Below are 19296 nucleotides of genomic sequence, written 5' to 3' on the forward strand. Positions count from 1 at the left end.
TTGGCCGCGAGGCATGTGGGATCTTAGCTCCCTGACCAGGGATTGAACCTGCACCCCCTGCATTGGAAGGCGAAGTCTTAACCACTGGACTGCCAGGGAAGTCCCGTGGTCTAGCATCTTTTACACTCCTTTGCTATCATTTCCTCTTTTCTCTGGTTCTTTGGAAATGGCCGCATGTGCTCTGGCTCCATACATTGGAATATAGATCTGAGACTTGGGTGTGTGCTCTGGGTGTGTGGAAAGCAGGTTGATCTGTTCTTACAACCTGCTTTTAGTTCTGCAGTTTACACTGATCAAACTTGGAGAAAGGAAATTTTTCAAGTTCAGGCTAGCTCACTCAAGCTCTGCTTTAACGGTTAGGGTAGAATTGTATGCCTTTCAGATGTGTTTATTTGCTCTGTTGCATCATCTTTGTCTACATCTTCCTTAGAATCCCTTGAAAACAAGTGTCGAAGGCAGGATTAGGGTACTCTTATTTATCATATCATACCTTAGTCACACCCCAATACCTCAACATTTGTCATAGTCACTGAAGACCCATTTAGACAAAACTTACATCAGGACCTTTCAACTCAACAGAAGGAATATCTCATCTACTTTTTAAAAAATTAATTAATTAATTACTTTGGCTGCACCGGGTCTTAGTTGCGATATGTGGGCTCTTTAGTTGCGGCATGCAAACTCTTAGTTGAGGCATGCATGTGGGATCTAGTTCCCTGACCAGGGATCGAACCCAGGCCCCCTGCATTGGGAGTGTGGAGTCTTATCCACTGGACCACCAGGGAAGTCCCTAATCTACTTTTATAGTGAACAATAAAATGTCCTTGGCCTTGTGGGGCGGAGTAAGGCAATGTCCTGGCCCATCCCTACGGGGAACAAAGAGGGAGGGCGAGTGAGGAAAGACCCTGAGCTCCTCTAGAAGCTCAGAACTTCAAATAAAGTTCAAATAAAGTTCAGAACTTCAAATAAAGTTCAACTTTATTTGAAGTTACAGGTCCTTTTCTGGATCTTATTTCTATAGCGATAGGAAACAGAAAACATGTCCTTGGACCAAAATCCTGCCTGACCAGTAGAGGATCACTCAGTATAAGCATCTTGCCTATGTATAGGGTGATCAACAGTAAGGGAATAAATGACTGGAGTAACCATTGGGTGTTTTTTTCAACTGGTGGTTGGTGTAGTCAGTACTTTTAGCACATGAGAAGAGCCTGGCAGAGACCATCTTTATCAGATATTTTATCAGTTACTGAGCCGTGTGTTAGGAGAGAGCTATCTACCTGGTAAGTGTGGGTCTTATTAAACTTGTAAGTTTAAGGGCTGTTGTTCCTTCTTATGGATTTACTACTTGTTTTATTAAGTCCTTATAGTATATGTTTCTAAGTGAATTTCTGTCACCACGGGACTTTTTGTGGTGTTCTTCTGTGGTTCCTCAAGATAACTGTAATTTGAAGTTTCTGTTGCTGGCTTGTTAATGCTGAATATTGATTCCTATCTCCCAGGACAAGGTTCAGAGGACAACATGGCAAGTAGTACCAATGTCACCTGTGATTTCTCCCAAATAGGAAATACTCTTCTGTTCATATTTGTCACACCACTCCTGTCCTCATAGGGAGTGACTTCTTATCCCGACCCTAAAACTCAGTATGTAGCTCCTGGTTCCCCTTACTCTTTCCAATTAATAGGGGCTAGATTTCATATATTCTTTCACTATTCTGTGGTTTACAGCCCATTTTTTCACACTATTTAAGGTGTTCCCCAAATTTCACTGAATATTAGGGAAAGAAAAAATCATGTTTAGACGGGTTTTTTTTTTTTTTGGCTGAATTGGGTCTTCGTTGCTGTGTGCGGGCTTTCTCTAGTTGCGGCGAGCGGGGGCTACTCTTCATTGCGGTGGCTTCTCTAGTTGCAGAGCACAGGCTCTAGGCGTGCGGGCTTCAGTAGTTGTGGTACACAGGCTCAGTATTTGTGGCTCATGGGCTCTAGAGTGCAGGCTCAGTAGCTGTGGTGCACGGGCTTAGTTGCTCTGTGGCATGTGGGATCTTCCCAGACCAGGGCTTGAACCCATGTCCCCTGCATTGGCAGGCGGATTCTTAACCACCGCGCCACCAGGGAAGCCCCATGTTTAGAAATTTAAACACGATAGTTTTAAGCCAACTGCCTAATAACTTCGTTTTGACATATGAAAACGTTGGTTAAGGGTCTAGCGCAATGATGGGGTGTTGGGTGCCCAGGGGTACATTGGTTTGTTAGGGGAAGTAAGGAGCACCTGAGAGCTGGGCTTGTAGATTTGGATTATGTTAGTTTGTATCAGTCCTATTATTATACAATTGATTTTGGCTGTTTTCACCTCTCATTAGAAGACATTTTATTATTATTTTTTGCTTACTTTTCTCTTTGTTTGGGTTTCCACTTGGTACTGTTCAGTTTATACTTAAAGCAATGTTGTTTTTTTGGAGGGGGAGTATAGCTGGTAATAGCTGCCTTAGAAACCTCATGAGCTCCCCCTGCTGTTTTGCAGCTGACAATACAAGCCCCATTCAATTTTAATTCCGAGAAGCATGCAAGTAAAACCCTGGGGGTTTGCTTGATCTAAGAGGCATATTAATACTTGTTAACTTTCTCTTGAAAGTTTACAGAATTAGAAAGGAAAGGAAGATTCTTGTAGCGTTTTATCTGTACTAATACTTAAGCTAGTGCAAGGAGGCTATACCCCTCCTTTGATCTAAGAAGCAGGTCTATACCACTTTTGAAAAACTGCCAGTGAAGAATGAAGCAATACATAATGAAGATACGTAAGGTCTGAAATGGACTGACTAAAATCTGGAAGATGGGTTTTTAGTCATTTAAGTTTTGATCTGTAATGTTTTGGGAAAAAATAATGTGCTTTGATAATAATGAATTGATAATAGTTTCTGTTTTGTTTAATATTTTCCCTAACACTTCTTGAAACTTTACATGTAGTTTGACTTAAATTTATGTTTTAAGTTAGTATGAATTTTCATGTTAAAGATAATTTAATATCACACAGAAATCACATTTATTAATATTTTTCATAATTGTACAAATAATAGGGTATCATATAACATCATATATTGAAAATACCAGAAGATACACATTCATTAGATTACCAATATATACTGGAACACCTACTAGTCACTATTCTCAGTGTAGGCAAACAGAGGTTTCTGACTTTGTGTAACTTCCAGTCTATTAAAGTAGACATTTATGAGAAAAAACAACCATTCAGATAAATACATAATTAAAGACTATTAATTATTTGTTGGATATGACATCAAAAGCACAGACAACAAAAGAAAAAATAGATAAATTGGACTTCATCAAAACTTAAAACTTTTGTGCCTGAAAGGACATATCAGCAGAGTGAAAAGATAGCTCAAGGAATGGAGGGAAACATTTGCAAATCATATGTCTGATAAAAGGTTAATAGCTAGACTATATAAAGAACTCCTACAACTCAACAACGTAAAAGCCAAACAACCCAATTTTAAAAATTGGGCAAAGAACTTAAATAAATATTTCTCCAAGGCTATACAAATGGCCAATAAGCACAGGAAAAGATGCTCAACATCACTAATCATTAGAGAAATGCAAATCAAAACCACGAGACACTAATTTATAACCATTAGGATGATGATTATTAAAAAAAAAAAAAGAACAAGTATTGGGAAGAATGGAACCCTTGTGCATTGCCGATGGGAATGTGAAATGATACAGCTACCGCGGAAAACAAAAATAGAGTTACCAAATTACAGCAATTTCACATTTAGGTATATATGCAAAAAAATTGGAAGCAGGGACTTGAACAGAATTTTGTACACCCAAGTTCACAATGTATTATTCACAATAACCAAAAGGTGGAAGCAACCCAAGTATCAGGTGAATGGATAAACAAAATGGTATATACGTGTAATGGAATAATAATAGCCTTAAAAAGGAAGGAAATTCTAACACATGCTGAGACATGAATGAACCTTGAAGACATTATGCTAAGTGAAATAAGCCGGACACAAAAGGACGAATGTTGACTGATTCCACTTATATGAGATGCTAGAAGAGTCAAATTCATAGAGACAGAAAGTAGAATGGTGGTTGCTAAGGGAGAGGGAGAGGGGGGAAATGAGGAGTTGTTGTTTAATGGGTACAGAGTTTCAGTAAGGGAAGATGAAAAAGTTCTGGAGATGGATGGTCAACTGAGTTGCACAGCAGTGTAATGTACTGAATGCCATAGACCGGTACACTTAAAAATGGTTAAATTGGTAAAATTTATGTATATTTTACCACAATTTAAAATAATTTGGGGGACTTCCCTGGTGGTCCATTGGTTAAGACTCCGTGCTCCCACTTCAGGGGGCACAGGTTCAATTCCTGTTCAGGGAACTAAGATCCCACAGGCCTCACAGCCAAAAAACCAAAACATAAAAAAGAAGCAATATTGTAACAAATTCGGTAAAGACTTTAAAAATGGTCCATATCAAAAAAAATCTTAAAATAAATTAATTAATTAAAAAAATGATTATGATGAGTAATTCGAAGGGAGAAAAGTAACAGGTTTCTGCTACCAGATATTTGAGTGGGTAAGTGCGGGTGGTCCAGGAAGGCATTGCTGAAAGCCAACAATGAAAGAGTGAAGATTGGGGCAGAATGTTTGAAGGCTGCACGCTGAGAAGAACTTGAGCACTTCTGAGGAGCTGAGGGAAGGCCAGGGTGGTTGGCATGCAGAGACCCATGTGGAGAACAGGCAGTGAGTCGGAAGGAGTGGCAAGAGTTGGGGCACAGAGTCTTGCCAGCTGTGGTGAGGAGTTTGGATTTTACTGCAGCAGTGAGAGGTTATGGAAGTAATTAGCGGAGGAGGAAAATACAATGTAAATTCATTTTAAAAGGCCATGCAGATTGTTGTGTGGAAATAGATTTTGAGGAACCAGAAGTGTAGCCTGGGAGACTACAGATTGGAAACTGGCAGCATTGCAGCTGAGAAATAGTGGTTTGGACCATGAGAGTGTCAGAGAGGACATGGAGAAAAGTGGAAGGATTTAAGATTTTGCTGCTGGATTGCATGTGTAGGCAAGAGAGAGAGGAAGGTACCTAGTTGAATGGTGTGTCATTGTCATGTTAGGCATAGGTGGCCGTGTGGCTCAGTCTGATCTGAAAAATCGGATCTGTTATTTCACCCTGGGCAAAATGAATTGCTAAGCTACTTTTAATTCTTCAAAGGATAATGCTGCAAAATTTTTGATTATTAGAATGGCTATTCTAAGCTCTCCATTACCATGATCAAACTTAGTTTCTGATCAGCTGAATCATAGGATATGATGATGACAGTGATGGGTAATTTATTTTACTGTTTTAAATCCCTCGATGCATTCAGAAGATAAAAGGTGCCATAAAAACTGCATTTCGGGCTCCCCTGGTGGCGCAGTGGTTGAGAGTCCGCCTGCCGGTGCAGGGGACACGGGTTCGTGCCCCGGTCCGGGAAGGTCCCACATGCCGCGGAGCGGCTGGGCCCGTGAGCCATGGCCGCTGAGCCTGTGTGTCCGGAGCCTGTGCTCTGCAACGGGAGAGGCCACGGCAGTGAGAGGCCCGTGTACCGCAAAAACAAAAAACAAACAAAAAACTGCATTTCAAGATCAAGGAATTAAATTATGTTGTAAAACACTTATGTACCTGACAACCACTAAAATATAGGCATAATGAGGAAGTCCACATCAGAAAGAGACTTTTATGGGATTAGGAAGATTAGTCAGAATTAGTATTTAAACTGAGTCTTGAAGATGCAGATGTTGTTTAGAGAATACTGCTTTTAAAAAATGATTTTCAGAAATAGATGTTTGCAAACCATGAAAGGAAACATTTCATAAGAAAACCTATTCATAAGTGATTAACAAAATGGTATCAAGCCAGTAGAAATCAAATAAGTAGACTAATGAATATCCCATTAACAAAGAGTATATAAAAATCCCAAATTGAAGAAACAGAAAAGGAATTACCTAATTTTAAAATAATTATTTTTAGAATTCTGAATCTTTCAGTATTTTTAAATGATGTAAAAATCATCTATTTAGAGATACTATGTCTGTTAAATTGTCATTATTATATCTTTTTTACATTGTAATGCTTCTTAAGCTATAAGAAGTCCAAAATAAAAATTTTGTAATAAAAAAAACCCTGCATTTCAGAATTTTATATTCGGTCAGTGGAACAGTTTAAATTTTAAAGGCATTTTTTCCCTTCAATATGATTGAAAGTAATACTTGGGAAACAAATGGGGAAGAGGCTGGTGTATTTGAGTGGAGGAAGAGAGGATGTCCCTCATTCCACGAGAAGCTTTGTAGGTGGGGTGTCAGCAAACAGGCTGGACTGGAAACTCCCAACTCAGTGGGCCAGGGAAGCTTCTGCCTAAAGCAGTGAAAGCCTTAGTCACTTTTCTCAGAAGAACTGATTAGCTCGACGAGCAATTAGAGCCAGAAGGAGGGTGTGTGCAAACACAGTGAGCATCTCCATGACTGACAGCAAAGAGCAGGATGCACCCAAGAGGTGAGTGGAGAGGCAGAGCTGGGAACAGTTCTGAAGGGGCTAAAGGTGAAATTTGAGACTTTTAATATTAGTAGTTCATTCCAGTTTTTTTTTTAAGTGCTTAGTTTTGTCAAAGGGGTTAAACCTGATTCTGATGTAGTCTCTGGATCCAGCTGCTGGATAGAGAAGACAGAGGAACATGATGAGCTACACATGAGTCCTCCACCAGCGGCATCCAGCCTCCGCAGAACTACAGCTGTTGTAGCCTGGCCTTCCTGACAGATAACACTGTAAGAAAGTGAAAGGGTTGGAGGGAAAAGCTAAACTTAAAAGAGATTTAAAAGACATATCAAATATTTTTAAAGAAGCAAGAAAAATCTGTATTGTCCAGGATACACAGTTGGGTGATAAAACTTTTTTTTTAATCCAAGCAAGTGATTTCTGTAAAAGTCAGGATAATGGTTACTTGGTTGGGGAGAAAGGGATTGGGATTGGCATGAAGCTACATGGAGATGGCAAAATTCTATTTCTTAACCTTTGCCATAGTTGCAATGGTATCCACCTTAAAATAAATCATTAAAATAATATTTGTTTTATGTGGTTTTCTGTATCTTATTTAATTTTACAATAAAAAGATTTTTAAACATGTTTAGTTCTTATTAGGCATGTTATCATCTTTAGTCTCTGCTCTAACATTCATAATCCTTTCATCATAATTTAGCAATGCAGTTTGGCCAAGTTTACATCAGCTCTTTATTCTCATGCATAAATAATTTACATTCCTGAAATCATTATTATTCATTTCCATGTCAAGCATTGCCTCCATAAAGATCAATTCCAGTGGCTGCCTACAAACGACTCACCTGCGGTGGGATCTCTGTATTGCTTCCACTACTGTAGATAATACTTGTCATTTGTTGTCAAGTTTGGAAATTGGTGTTTATTTAATAAAGATGCTGTTGTTTTAATTTAATAGTATATTTTAATAGGAATAGTAAGAGACTCCATTTTGTGTTGCTCTATTCAATTTAACAAGAAAAGAGCCTAATCTTAAGCTTAAGCTACTCTGAGGAAGTATTACCATTTGTCTCTTATAGACATTTCTTGCTAACCCACTCTGTGCGAACCTCCACTAGGCTCTGATGCTAAAAAGATGAGTATAATCTAGTGCCCTTTTAAAAAGCTCAGAAACAAGACCATCAAAAATAATTCAGAATTATGAAATGCAAATAATCTGATACTGGGCTTCAACTCTTTATGGAGAAATCCTATGTAAATGCTACAAACACTAGTCCCTCGGACTCCAGTGTTCCTCCTCTCCAGTTCTTTCTCCACACTGAAACCAGAGCCATCTTTATAAAAGATATATCTGATCAAGTCTTAAAACAATTCACTGACCATATGGACAACCGTGAATTCCTCAAAAGTTCCTTGTTCGTATTGAATACCTCTGAGGTTTCACACAGGTGTTCTGTCTACCTGAAACCCTCTTCCTTCCTCTTCGTCCCCAATTCACCTGGTTAATTCCTACACTTCCTTCGGGCATCAGCTGAAATGTCACTGTCTCTGCCTCATTAGGACCAATTGGGAGCCTCTGCTCTAGGTTTCCCCTTCTCCCCAAGCACCCTGAATATTCCCTTTTAGCATTTATCATACTTTAATAACTGCTTACCTAATTTCTTCCCCATTAGACTGTATAACTGCTATCAGGATGTCACTTGCCTTATCCCCTGTTTCCTTAATCTCTGGCATGTATAGGCACTTAACAGGTATTTGTTAAATGAATGATAGGGGTTTTGTACAAGCATAATGAGTAACACACAGAAGTGCCTAATGAGACTGGGAGGTAGGAAGATGGGGTATCAGAGGAAGTTTTCATCTTAAAAGGGAAGGTGGGGGGCTTCCCTGGTGGCACAGTGGTTAAGAATCTGCCTGCCAATGCAGGGGACACGGGTTCGAGCACTGGTCTGGGAAGATCCCACATGCTGCGGGGCAACTAAGCCCGTGCGCCACAACTACTGAGCCTGCGCTCTAGAGCCCACGTGCCACAACTACTGAGCCCACACACCTAGAGCCTGTGCTCCGCAAGAGAAGCCACCGCAATGAGAAGCCCGCGCACCACAACAAAGAACAAAAGCAGCCAAAATAAATAGATAAAATAAATTCATAAAAAAAGAAAGGGGGAAGGTGGAATTTTCTTGGTAAAGAAAGGAGGTGAGGAGGCTGGGATGGTGGAGGAATGAATTTCTAAAAGAAGGAGGAAAGAACCTACGCAAAGGCAGGAGAGAGCTTGACAAGTTTAGGAAATTACAAATATTTTGGAAGACAACTAAAAGGGGTCAGAATAGGCATGTTATTTAGACCCAGTGACCCTTACTACTTAGACTTAATTTACTGGAAGAATGTTGTACAGAGTGGTGCCACAACATCACACATCAAGAAATATATGCAGTCCTGCTGAAAGACTCAACATCTTATAGTTTATATGCAGTCCTGCTGAAAGACTCAACATCTTATAGTTTCTGATTCTTTGTCTCTCTTAGGTGAGGTTATTTAAGGGAAGATTTCAGAAAAATTTTCAAGAATTGATCCCTCTCACACTGGATTTATCAGCAAGGCAGATTTTAAGGTGATTTTCACTGGGCTGTGCAACAACCTGAATGAATATGCGTGTGGACTGCCAGGAAGGAGATGTGATACTAAAGGAGAAGGAAGGTGAGTCAGATCTAGAGAGTAAGAAAATCTAGGTGTATGTTTGTATTTACTCAAGAAACAATGTACCATTTTTTAAAAAAAGAATTAAAAATTTACTCAGTTTGTGTGTATACACGGAGTATCTTTTAAAGGTGACATAAAAACTGGTAATAGTGATCGCTTCCTAGGAAGGGCACTGCGGGGCTGGGGGCGGAGGTAGGAGGGAGACTTTTGACTGTATATCCTTTTGTACTTCTAACATTTTGTACTATATAAATGTACTAGCTATTCAAAATGTATTTTAAAATTAGTGTGTGCATAGAAAGGTTTTAAGGAAACATAAAAAATGTGCTTACATTGGATGGTGAGATTAAAGGTGTTTTTGTATCCTCTTTATACTTTCCTATGTGTTTCCAATTTTCTATAATGAGCATATATTGCTTTGATAATTAGCTTTTTTAAATATCTTTATTGGAGTATAATTGCTTTACAATGTTCTGTTAGTTTCTGCTATGTAACAAAGTGAATCAGCTGTATGCATACATATATTCCCATTAGTTTTTTAAAGTTACATTATTTTTTTAAACCTGAATTTTAGAAACATCCATCTGCCCAGTTTTGAGATCCTGGAGGACTACAGCTTTACACAAGAAGAGTATTCCTAAACTTAGATCTAAATCATGCAATTCCAAGAAAGAGTGAAAGTGTTCCTGATTGTGACAGCTGTTGCATAGAGGAAAGGGCACTGGACTGGGAAGCAAACATATTATAGTTCAAATCCTAGCTCTGCCACAAAATAGTTATGTGACTTTCAACAAACTCTCTGAGTTAGGCCTCATCTGAACATTGAGGGTAACGTTTCCTACTGCAGACGTGTTTGTGGAGAGTAAATGGTGTAACCGTGTGTGAAAGCCCCTAACACTGGGCCAGGTCAGGGGAGACATCCAGGAACACCTTTGGGGGACCTTAGCTCCCTCTTGATTTCCATTAACCCGACTAAGGCCACCTCAGACTGTGTTTGCAGCCTTAAGACAAATCCCCTAGAGCTGTTCCAACCAGGTGGCTGCTCTGAAGTCTATTTAGAACTTCTGGAGTTGCCCCTGTACCTGATCCCTAGCAAATCCCTTCCTAAAAAAGAGATCTCCTTCTATCAATACCTTTCTTCCATGTCTTTTCTGATGCAGAGAAGAAAACACTCAGATTAAGACTGGTTTTAAAAAAGGGGAGGGGCAATGAATTGACAAAATAAAAACCATTATTTCAAAAATTCAATATTGTAAATAGGTCAGCAGTTTCAAAGGAAATTGATTTAGTTTATACAGCAACCTCATGCAGATTTTAGTCACGCTAGCTAAGTTATTGGGTACAGACCACTGGCCAGACACTGCTGTTAACTCTCTTAATCCTCCCATTAACCCTATGGGAGGGGTACTATCATTCCATTTAATGATGGGAACTGAAGCCCAGAGTTGTCCAATAATTTTCAAGGTCATATAATCAGAAAATGGCAGAACCAGGACTTAGCAGCTTAGCTCCAGAGCCCATGTTCTTAATCACCTTGCCTGTTGATAGTATTTAATGTCAAATAATGATATTGTTTGATTATAAAAGTCCAGAAAAAATAGACCAGAACATAGATTTCATGTGCAGTTGACCCTTGAACAACTTGGAAGTTAGGGACGCTGACCCTCAATGCAGTAAAAAATCCACATCCAACTTTACAGGCGGCTTCCATAACCGCAGTCCCGCATCCTTGAATTCAGTCAGCGGTAGATCGTGTCATACTGTAGTACGTGTTTATTGAAAATATCCGTGTATAAGTGGACCCACGCAGTTCAAACCGGTGTTGTTCAAGGGTCAGCTAATTTTGTCAGTGTTTCGTACCAAGAATTTCTGAAGCCATTTAAGAGGCAGATTTGTGTGAATGGGCACAAGGCTGCTGCAACTATGCATTTCCCTTCACGTGAGAATGAAGATCAACTTTTCCTTAGAGAAGAGTCAGCAGCTTTGAGAGTGCTGATTAGTCGCCTAAGGGAAAAGGTATTCTGAACTTTGCCTTTGAAAAACAGCATTCACGATAGCCTGGGGTGTGAATCGGTGTCACTGTGCCTGATCAATCAGTGTCTGTGTGCCTGATGTTGCATTTGGGGTAGTTAGTGTCAAGCAATGAGGCCTGAGAAGTGTGCAGGGGCCACAGTGGGAAGGCTGACAAGGAACTTGGACTTTTTCCTGAGAGTAAGAGCAGGCAGGCATTGAATAATTCTAAACAGGAATTTTAGATTTGTGTTTTAGAAAAGCGGTCTGGTTGATATGCTGAAAATCAATTAGAGGAAGCAAAAATGGACGCTTGTGAGATTGGTGGGAAGTTGAAAACGGTCACTGACAGCCTGGTTTTTGGCTGTGGCAGAAGAAATAGAAATGAATGGATCAAGAGATAAAAGGTAAAATCCACAAGTCTTGATGTCTGTTTGGATGTGGAGTTAGGAGAAGGGTGAGAAGCTGGTCAAGGGATAGTGGTGAATCAAGGAGAGACAGATTGTGAATCTATCTGGAGGTGAGGATAGATCTGGAAATAAGGCCTTAGTGGTTTCCTATTGCATGACATGGTTTTGCCTAGATTAAGAGCCTCAAAAGAAACCTTCAGGGGCTTCCCTGGTGGTGCAGTGGTTGAGAGTCCGCCTGCCGATGCAGGGGACATGGGTTCGTGCCCCGGTCCAGGAAGATCCCACATGCCGCGGAACGGCTGTGCCCATGAGCCATGGCCGCTGAGCCTGCGCGTCCGGAGCCTGTTGCTCCGCAATGGGAGAGGCCACAACAGTGAGAGGCCCGCGTACCGCAAAAAAAAAGAAACCTTCAGGATAACTGTATCCTACCCCATAAGAGAAGAAAAGTTGGTGATTGGGCAGAAAGGGGCTGGGTAGGGAAAAAAGGGGAGAAGCAAAGGGAGGAAACATTTATGTTTTGATATATTTATATATTTGGGGAGGAAGAATTTATTTGTCCAATAATTTTCTCTTCTGTAATCCAGTGTGACTGGAAGAGCCTACAGAGGGCTTTTCAATATTAAAAAAAACAAACAACCCAATTGAAAAATGGGCAGAAGACCTAAATAGACATTTCTCCAAAGAAGACAAACAGATGGCCAAGAGGCACATGAAAAGCTGCTCAACATCACTAATTATTAGAGAAATGCAAATCAAAACTACAATGAGGTATCACCTCAAACCAGTTAGAATGGGCATCATCAGAAAATCTACAAACAACAAATGCTGGAGAGGGTGTGGAGAAAAGGGAAGCTTCTTGCACTGTTGGTGGGAATGTAAATTGATACAGCCACTATGGAGAACAGTATGGAGGTTCCTTAAAAAACTAAAAATAGGGGCTTCCCTGGTGGCGCAGTGTTTGAGAGTCCGCCTGCCGATGCAGGGGATACGGGTTTGTGCCCCGGTCCGGGAAGATCCCACATGCCGCGGAGTGGCTGGGCCTATGAGCCATGGCCACTGAGCCTGTGCATCTGGAGCCTGTGCTCCGCAATGGGAGAGGCAACAGCAGTGAGAGGCCCGCGTACTGAAAAAAAAAAAAAAAAAAAAAAGAATAGAACTGCCATACGACCCAGCAATCCCAGTACTGGGCATATACCCTGAGAAAACCATAATTCAAAAAGAGTCATGTACCACAATGTTCACTGCAGCGCTATTTACAATAACCAGGACATAGAAGCAACCTAAGTGTCCTTCGACAGATGAATGGTTAAAGAAGATGTGGTACATATATACAATGGAATATTACTCAGCCATAAAAAGGAACGAAATTGGGTCATTTGTAGAGACATGGATGGATCTAGAGACTGTCATACAGAGTGAAGTAAGTCAGAAAGAGAAAAACAAATATATTAACACATATATGTGGAACCTAGAAAAATGGTACAGATGAACTGGTTTGCAGGGCAGAAATAGAGACACAGATGTAGAGAACAAGCATATGGACACCAAGGGGGGAAAGCGGTGGGGGGTGGGGGTGGGGGTGTGATGAATTGGGAGATTGGGATTGATATGTATACACTATGTGTATAAAATTGATGACTAATGAGAACCTGCTCTATAAAAAAATAAATAAAATTAAAAAAAAAAAGAAAGAAACTGGGTGTTGATAGTAGTGGCTACCTTTCCTTCGCAGAATTCAAATCAGTTCTTAAGTTCTACAACTTCCTCCTTAGTGAAGATGAGCTTTATCAAAGTATGACTGGGAGTTATATGGAAAAATAGACTACAAATTTGTTTTGGAAGAAGCTTGCTAACAATAGCAAACACCTGATACCCAAAAACCCACCATCAAGTGCAACATAAACTCATCCTGTATTCTTGTTACCCACATCACTTGGTTCCTGTCCTCATAGCAAGTCATTTGATGCTTCTTGGAAATTACCGTTTCCTAAACTCCCTTATCACCAAAGCATATTCAGCTTTCATGGTGTCTCTTTCTGTAATACATAATTGAAAAGATTTGAAAGTGTTGTCTCACTCATACATGTTCTCTTCATGACAAGGAAACAGACAACACAATGCTACTTTCAGTAGTTTTAGAAATTATCTTTCCATTTTTTATAGTATTCTAAGAAATTCTTAGCTTAACTTCTTCCCTTTGAAATTAATGATATAGCAGTGAAATTCCTTCCCCTGCAGCCTCCCCTCACCATATATGTTTGGGCCATCATCAGCCTTGGGTTCAGGGTCATGATAGTTATTATTCAGTTCTAATTTGACAGTATCCACATTGCTCTTGTCTTTTTTTTTTTTTTTTTTTTTGCGGTATGCGGGCCTCTCACTGCTGTGGCCTCTCCCGCTGCGGAGCACAGGCTCCGGACGTGCAGGCTCAGCGGCCATGGCTCACGGGCCCAGCTGCTCCGCGGCATGTGGGATCCTCCCGGACCAGGGCATGAACCCGTGTCTCCTGCATCGGCAGGCGGACTCTCAACCACTGCGCCACCAAGGAAGCCCCTGCTCTTGTCTTTTTGACTGGGCTGTCATGTAAGTCAGATAGGGTTCAATGGTATTCATCTCTGCCTCTTTACTGTACATCACGGTAGGAGGGGTTTGTGAAATTAGGAATTTTTCAAGCTTTCACAAATTTATTGCTTGTGGCTTGTGGCCAGAATATATACTTACAAATGACCCTCCCTTCAATTTGACTTTTTCCAAACAGCTTCTCCAAGTACCCAGAATTGACTTCCCGGACTTCCCCCCCAGTATTGCTGAGGCTAGACAGGTTGCAGTTGTAGGTGTGCCACATACATGGCACACAATACATCAAAAAAGTAGAGAGATGAGTCGTAACTTGTAGTCCTAAAACTTGTGTGCGTCCTCTCCATGTCTTTATAGCAATTATTTTCTTCACTAATTATACTTTAGGTTATATTTAGAAAGAATAATAGGGCTAGATCACAGATTTATATAGCCTGGCATAAATATAAAATAGAAATCATGTTTATGTAAAAAATAAAGTTCTGTTCTTAGTGGATGGAGATGAAAGTCTTTTATTGTGGAAGCCCTCTACTGACAACCTATGACAAAACAGCCATAGAGGAGGCTTGCTTTTTGTTTCATCAAACATTGCAAAGGGGCTCCTAGAAATATTGTACCAAGAATGTTTCATCATATTTATAAAGCTTTAACTAGTATGTTTTACTGACTCTTGCTTTTAAGTTAAACATAATAAATGAGGCTAGGTGGGAATAGCAAAAAGTACTCAGGTTCCCATTTCCCTTGGGGTTCTTTTTCCTCACACCCTCTCTTTATAGCTCAGCCCAGAATTCCTGCTCAAGTTTCCCACCCCCATCGTCTGTGGTTTTGGTAACTTTCCTGTTATCCTCCACGCCCCCATTCAGCATAACACTGTCTACTGCCTCTCTCCTGCTTTGCTGCAGCTCTTCCCAATATATAGAGGGTTTGTCAGAGATTATAATGGGACAGATTTGCAGTCCTTCATAATGGTTGCTTCTTATCTTCCAAGTGAGCCAGAAATAGTTGGGTCCCTCAAGCTCTAAGCTAGCCACTCTCTTCAGTGGTCTTTTCTCTGGTCCCAGCTCGTCTTTCCACGCACACTTGTGGACGCAGCAGCCACCTGTGCACACACATGCGGACACTCTTGTGCCTACACTGCTCAACGCACACAGGCATATATGTATATCCGCCTTCCTAGCTGCACACATATAGGCACCCAGGTTCTGGGGTTTTAGGGCATCCAATAAATAAATGTCTTTTTTTTCCCTCTTACCTGTTCTCAGAATCATTTAGGATATGGATATGGGACATCAGGTGGAGGAAAAAAATGTCTGTTTTGAGACTGACTGGAGGATGTGACATCTGCGTGTGGAGAGTGGGCTTGTAACACTTCACCTTAGAATTAAACTTAGCCATCAAAAGCATAGGAAGAGCCCTAAATCTTCCAGCCAGCTTAGATGAGAACGCTTGCTTGCTTCCTGTGGGCAGGTTGGCGCCCAAAGATAAAGGGGCTGAGGTGAGTGTGTTTGGGTCCACCTTTTAAACCCTCCAGTGGGGTAGCTGAAGAATGTGAAAGGGCTGCTGAGAGAGGTTGGGAGTGTTACCCCAGTGATACCTCTTCCTGTGGACACACACATGCAGAGATCATTCTTACCCCAGGCCGTGGGTGCATGGAGAATCGGATATTGGGAGCCGAGCAATCAGAAAACCAGAGAGTGTGAGAAACGAAGGCCAAGTGAGAAAGGGAGTGAGAGTGAGGGGTCGGGACCCAGGCAGCTGGGGGTCTGCAGCACTGCCTTCACCTGCATCAGGGGGTGGGTCTGGAGCCAGCATTGGGGCAGACAGGTGACAAATAGGATGGACAGAAGACTTGAATGGGAAAAAATGGGGGAGATGCTGAGAGGAACATAAAGCTGCCAGAGAAAGTGTATTTAAGGAATATTGAATTAGTTTATTTATTTACTCCATGATCCAGAAAAGAATCCGCAACAGCCAAGTTTGTATGTTAATAATAGGCATTAGAATATGTACTATGAGAGAGAATGTGGGAATGTGGGTATAAGAGCTGTAACAAAATAACATAAAGCTAGATTTCTGTATTTGAAAGAGCATAAGAGATAGCATTCCAAGGTTATTAGGGGCCCCGAGTACCAACCATAACTCGGAATGGGGCTCATAGGCCTCAAAATGACCATGGGATGGAATTTGAGCTCCCTACCCCCACTTGCCCTAAATTAAGAATATTGCCTTGTTTCAGAATAAGCCTTGGGGTTTAAGAAAGAGCCCTGGGGTTCAAGATTTTTTCATCATGTGCCTTGACATTTTATTTTTCAGTTTGAGGTGGTCCCAAGGATCTGACACTTGCAGGGGGGAGGAATAGATAATTATTATGATAGCTAACATTTATTGAACATTCACTGTGGGCCACACACTGTCTAGAGTGCTTTGAGTGTACCAGTTCATTTAATCCTCTTAGCAACCCTATGAGGTATATGCACCTTTAATATCTCTATTTTATAGATGAGGAAACAGATGCAGAGTGGCTTAGCAATTTGCCCAGAATTGTAAGAAGCAGAGCTGGAATGCAGATCCAGGTGGGGTCTGAACAGCTAATGGTGCAGAAAAGAGGAGGGTGGAGTCGACTCAGCCCAGTCTTGGCTCTTTCCCGTGTGAAAGGAGCAGAACCCTCATCAGGCTAGTTTTGAATTCAAATCCTGGATTTGGCGTCTGCATTTAGCTGGGCCTTCAGGAAGAGTTAACTGCCTTAACCAAGCAGGCCAAGTGTGTCTCCTGCTGCCAGACCACAAGGTAGAATTTCTAGGCAAAGGCAGGGACGTTGGTCTGTCTGAAAACCCTCAGAATGTGTGTACGTTGCTCCACAGATTTCTGGGTGGGTGTACAAGTACTTTCTGGTCTCTACTGAAGTGGGGAGGGGACTAAGGGCCAGAAACAAGAGGTCTAGGGGAGATGTAGAATCCAAGAGACTCAGTACTATGATGTCATGCCACACATGTTTATTGAGCTCCTACTACATGCCCCATCTTGCCTTACTTTTCTTGGTGTGTTACTCTATGCAGATACCCATTACCAGGTTCCTAGGGATTCCGTGCCTTTGTGGGGTCAGGTAGGCACTTGCATAGCTGCTCTTCCACCTTCCTTGTCTGGTATCTAGCAGGCCAGACTGCAGGGCCCCCACTGGTACATGGCTGTGTTTGTTCAATAACGCTTGGAAGCACAAGTGAGCTCTGTATTACCGCCTTTTCGCTGGGGTGTCTGGAGGGCCAAGAAGCTCCTAGTTGTAGCCCTACAGAGCCACAGGGACTGAACCAAAGCACCAGCCATCAGCTTTGTTCCTCAAGCCTCTAGAGAAAACCTTTGATTTCATGGGGATGATTATTTTTATTCTTGCCCACTCAAGGATGAAGCCCAAGAAACAAGGGGTTGCCCCTTTCAGAAGTATCACAATGGGTCACCTCCAGCCAAACCCACTGTTTTTTGTTTTTTGTTATTTCTGGGTTTGGTTGAGCCTCTCTTGGAAACCATTACTATACAACTTACTTAAAAGAAAGAGTGGAGGGATTGGGCATAAGAGACTCAGACAGAGGGGGGAGTAGGTGGGGGGCTTGGGACAGAGAGGCTGGAAGTAATGTGTTGTCAGAGAAAGTACAGGAAGAACACATTAAAGTCACAATCTGATTTAAGTCGATTCCATTTTGTAGTGACATTTTTAATCTTCTGCAAAGTTTGACTTTTCGCCAAGCCTGGAGAATTGGAACTTTGGAAGAAGGTTTCAGAAAAAGACACAACACACACACACACACACACACACACACACACACACAGAAAGGGGGAGGGAGAGAAAGGGGAGGGAGACTTTTATCCTAAAGTCATTGTAAATCCAAAGCAGGGTTTTATCCTCCACAGTTAAATGAGAAAGAAAAAAAAAAATCAAGAATACCAACATTTGAGGTACAAAGACTGTCATGGGCCAGTGGAAGTTTGCAAAATTATATGTAAATGACCAAAGTTTTTACTATGGTGGCCCTGTGCTTTCCCAAAGCTAATCCCAAAGAGAAAATCTACTTAGCAAAAGAAAGTTTTGTCTAATTTGGTTAACAGTTGAGAAGTGACAAAAATGCTGAATATATTAATAATTTATATTTCCAGGGTAACACTATATCTTTAATGCTTCACTGCCAAAGGGAATTCAGATTGGCTTAATGCTCAGAGAAAAAAAGGCTGAAAGGCCTTCCTTCATATTCTGTATCCAGCGCTGATAAAAATGGGTGTAAGACATGTGTTCCAATAATAGGCACCATGCATTCTCCCATTTCTGCATAATTTGTTTTCATCCCATATTGCTCAATATATATTTGTTATCCAGTGGCCTCCTGACCTTACACTGACTTTCATGCTCCAACTATATCATTTCATAAGGGAGGAGATACTTGTTTGCATCTCACATTTTATAGATAAGTATTGTAGTGATATATAGTGCGTGTAAGGGCAAGAACCCTTTACTTGAAAGACTTTTTCTAAAGTTTATAGATTCTCCCTGCCCCCAAAACATACACATTTAAGATTTAAGTTTCACTTTATGGACAACATAATGAAGTGGCTGTGTGTGTGTGTGTGTGTGTGTGTGTGTGTGTGTGTGTGTGTGTGTGGTATTTTTGGTCCTGTCTCTGTAATCAAGTTTGAGGGTTTATAAATTGTAGGCCATCTTCCTCCATGACCTCAGTAAACAGTCTAGGTCAGAGCTCCCTTAAGCCCTGTCCACAGAAATGGAATAAGTTAATTTATTGCACTCCAGCTAACCTGAGCGGTGACAAATAATCGTAGTTCAGCTAAATGGCCTGAGGAAACAGGAAAACCTGCTACCTAATTTTGAGTTATTTAAAGGGCATCAAAGGGAACGGGAACAGAAAGAAAAGACAAAGAAAAAAAATCAATGAAGGAAAAATTTTAAATTCTCACAAAGACAACTTTAACGGGTTGGTTACCTTGTTCATTTTACCAGTTAACATAGAACAACAGTGAGGCTTATTTTGCTCTCTGGGTCCTAGAAAAA

General features: G+C 41.0%; 1 protein-coding gene across 2 annotated transcripts in view; it reads left to right on the plus strand.

Annotated features, from left to right (window-relative positions):
* ACSL1 (acyl-CoA synthetase long chain family member 1) overlaps positions 1-19296 on the plus strand; it is a 277457-nt gene that overhangs the window by 36698 nt on the left and 221463 nt on the right. Inside the window, exon 2 of one of the 2 annotated variants that reach the window (XM_079909245.1) lies at positions 9075-9246. The exons of the other annotated variant lie outside the window; for it this stretch is intronic. The gene's annotated coding sequence lies outside the window, so the exon portion shown is untranslated. The remainder of the gene's footprint in view (positions 1-9074; positions 9247-19296) is intronic. 2 annotated transcript variants of the gene reach the window in all.

Source organism: Stenella coeruleoalba (assembly GCF_951394435.1).
Source record: "Stenella coeruleoalba genome assembly, chromosome: 21".
Taxonomy (NCBI): domain Eukaryota; kingdom Metazoa; phylum Chordata; class Mammalia; order Artiodactyla; family Delphinidae; genus Stenella; species Stenella coeruleoalba.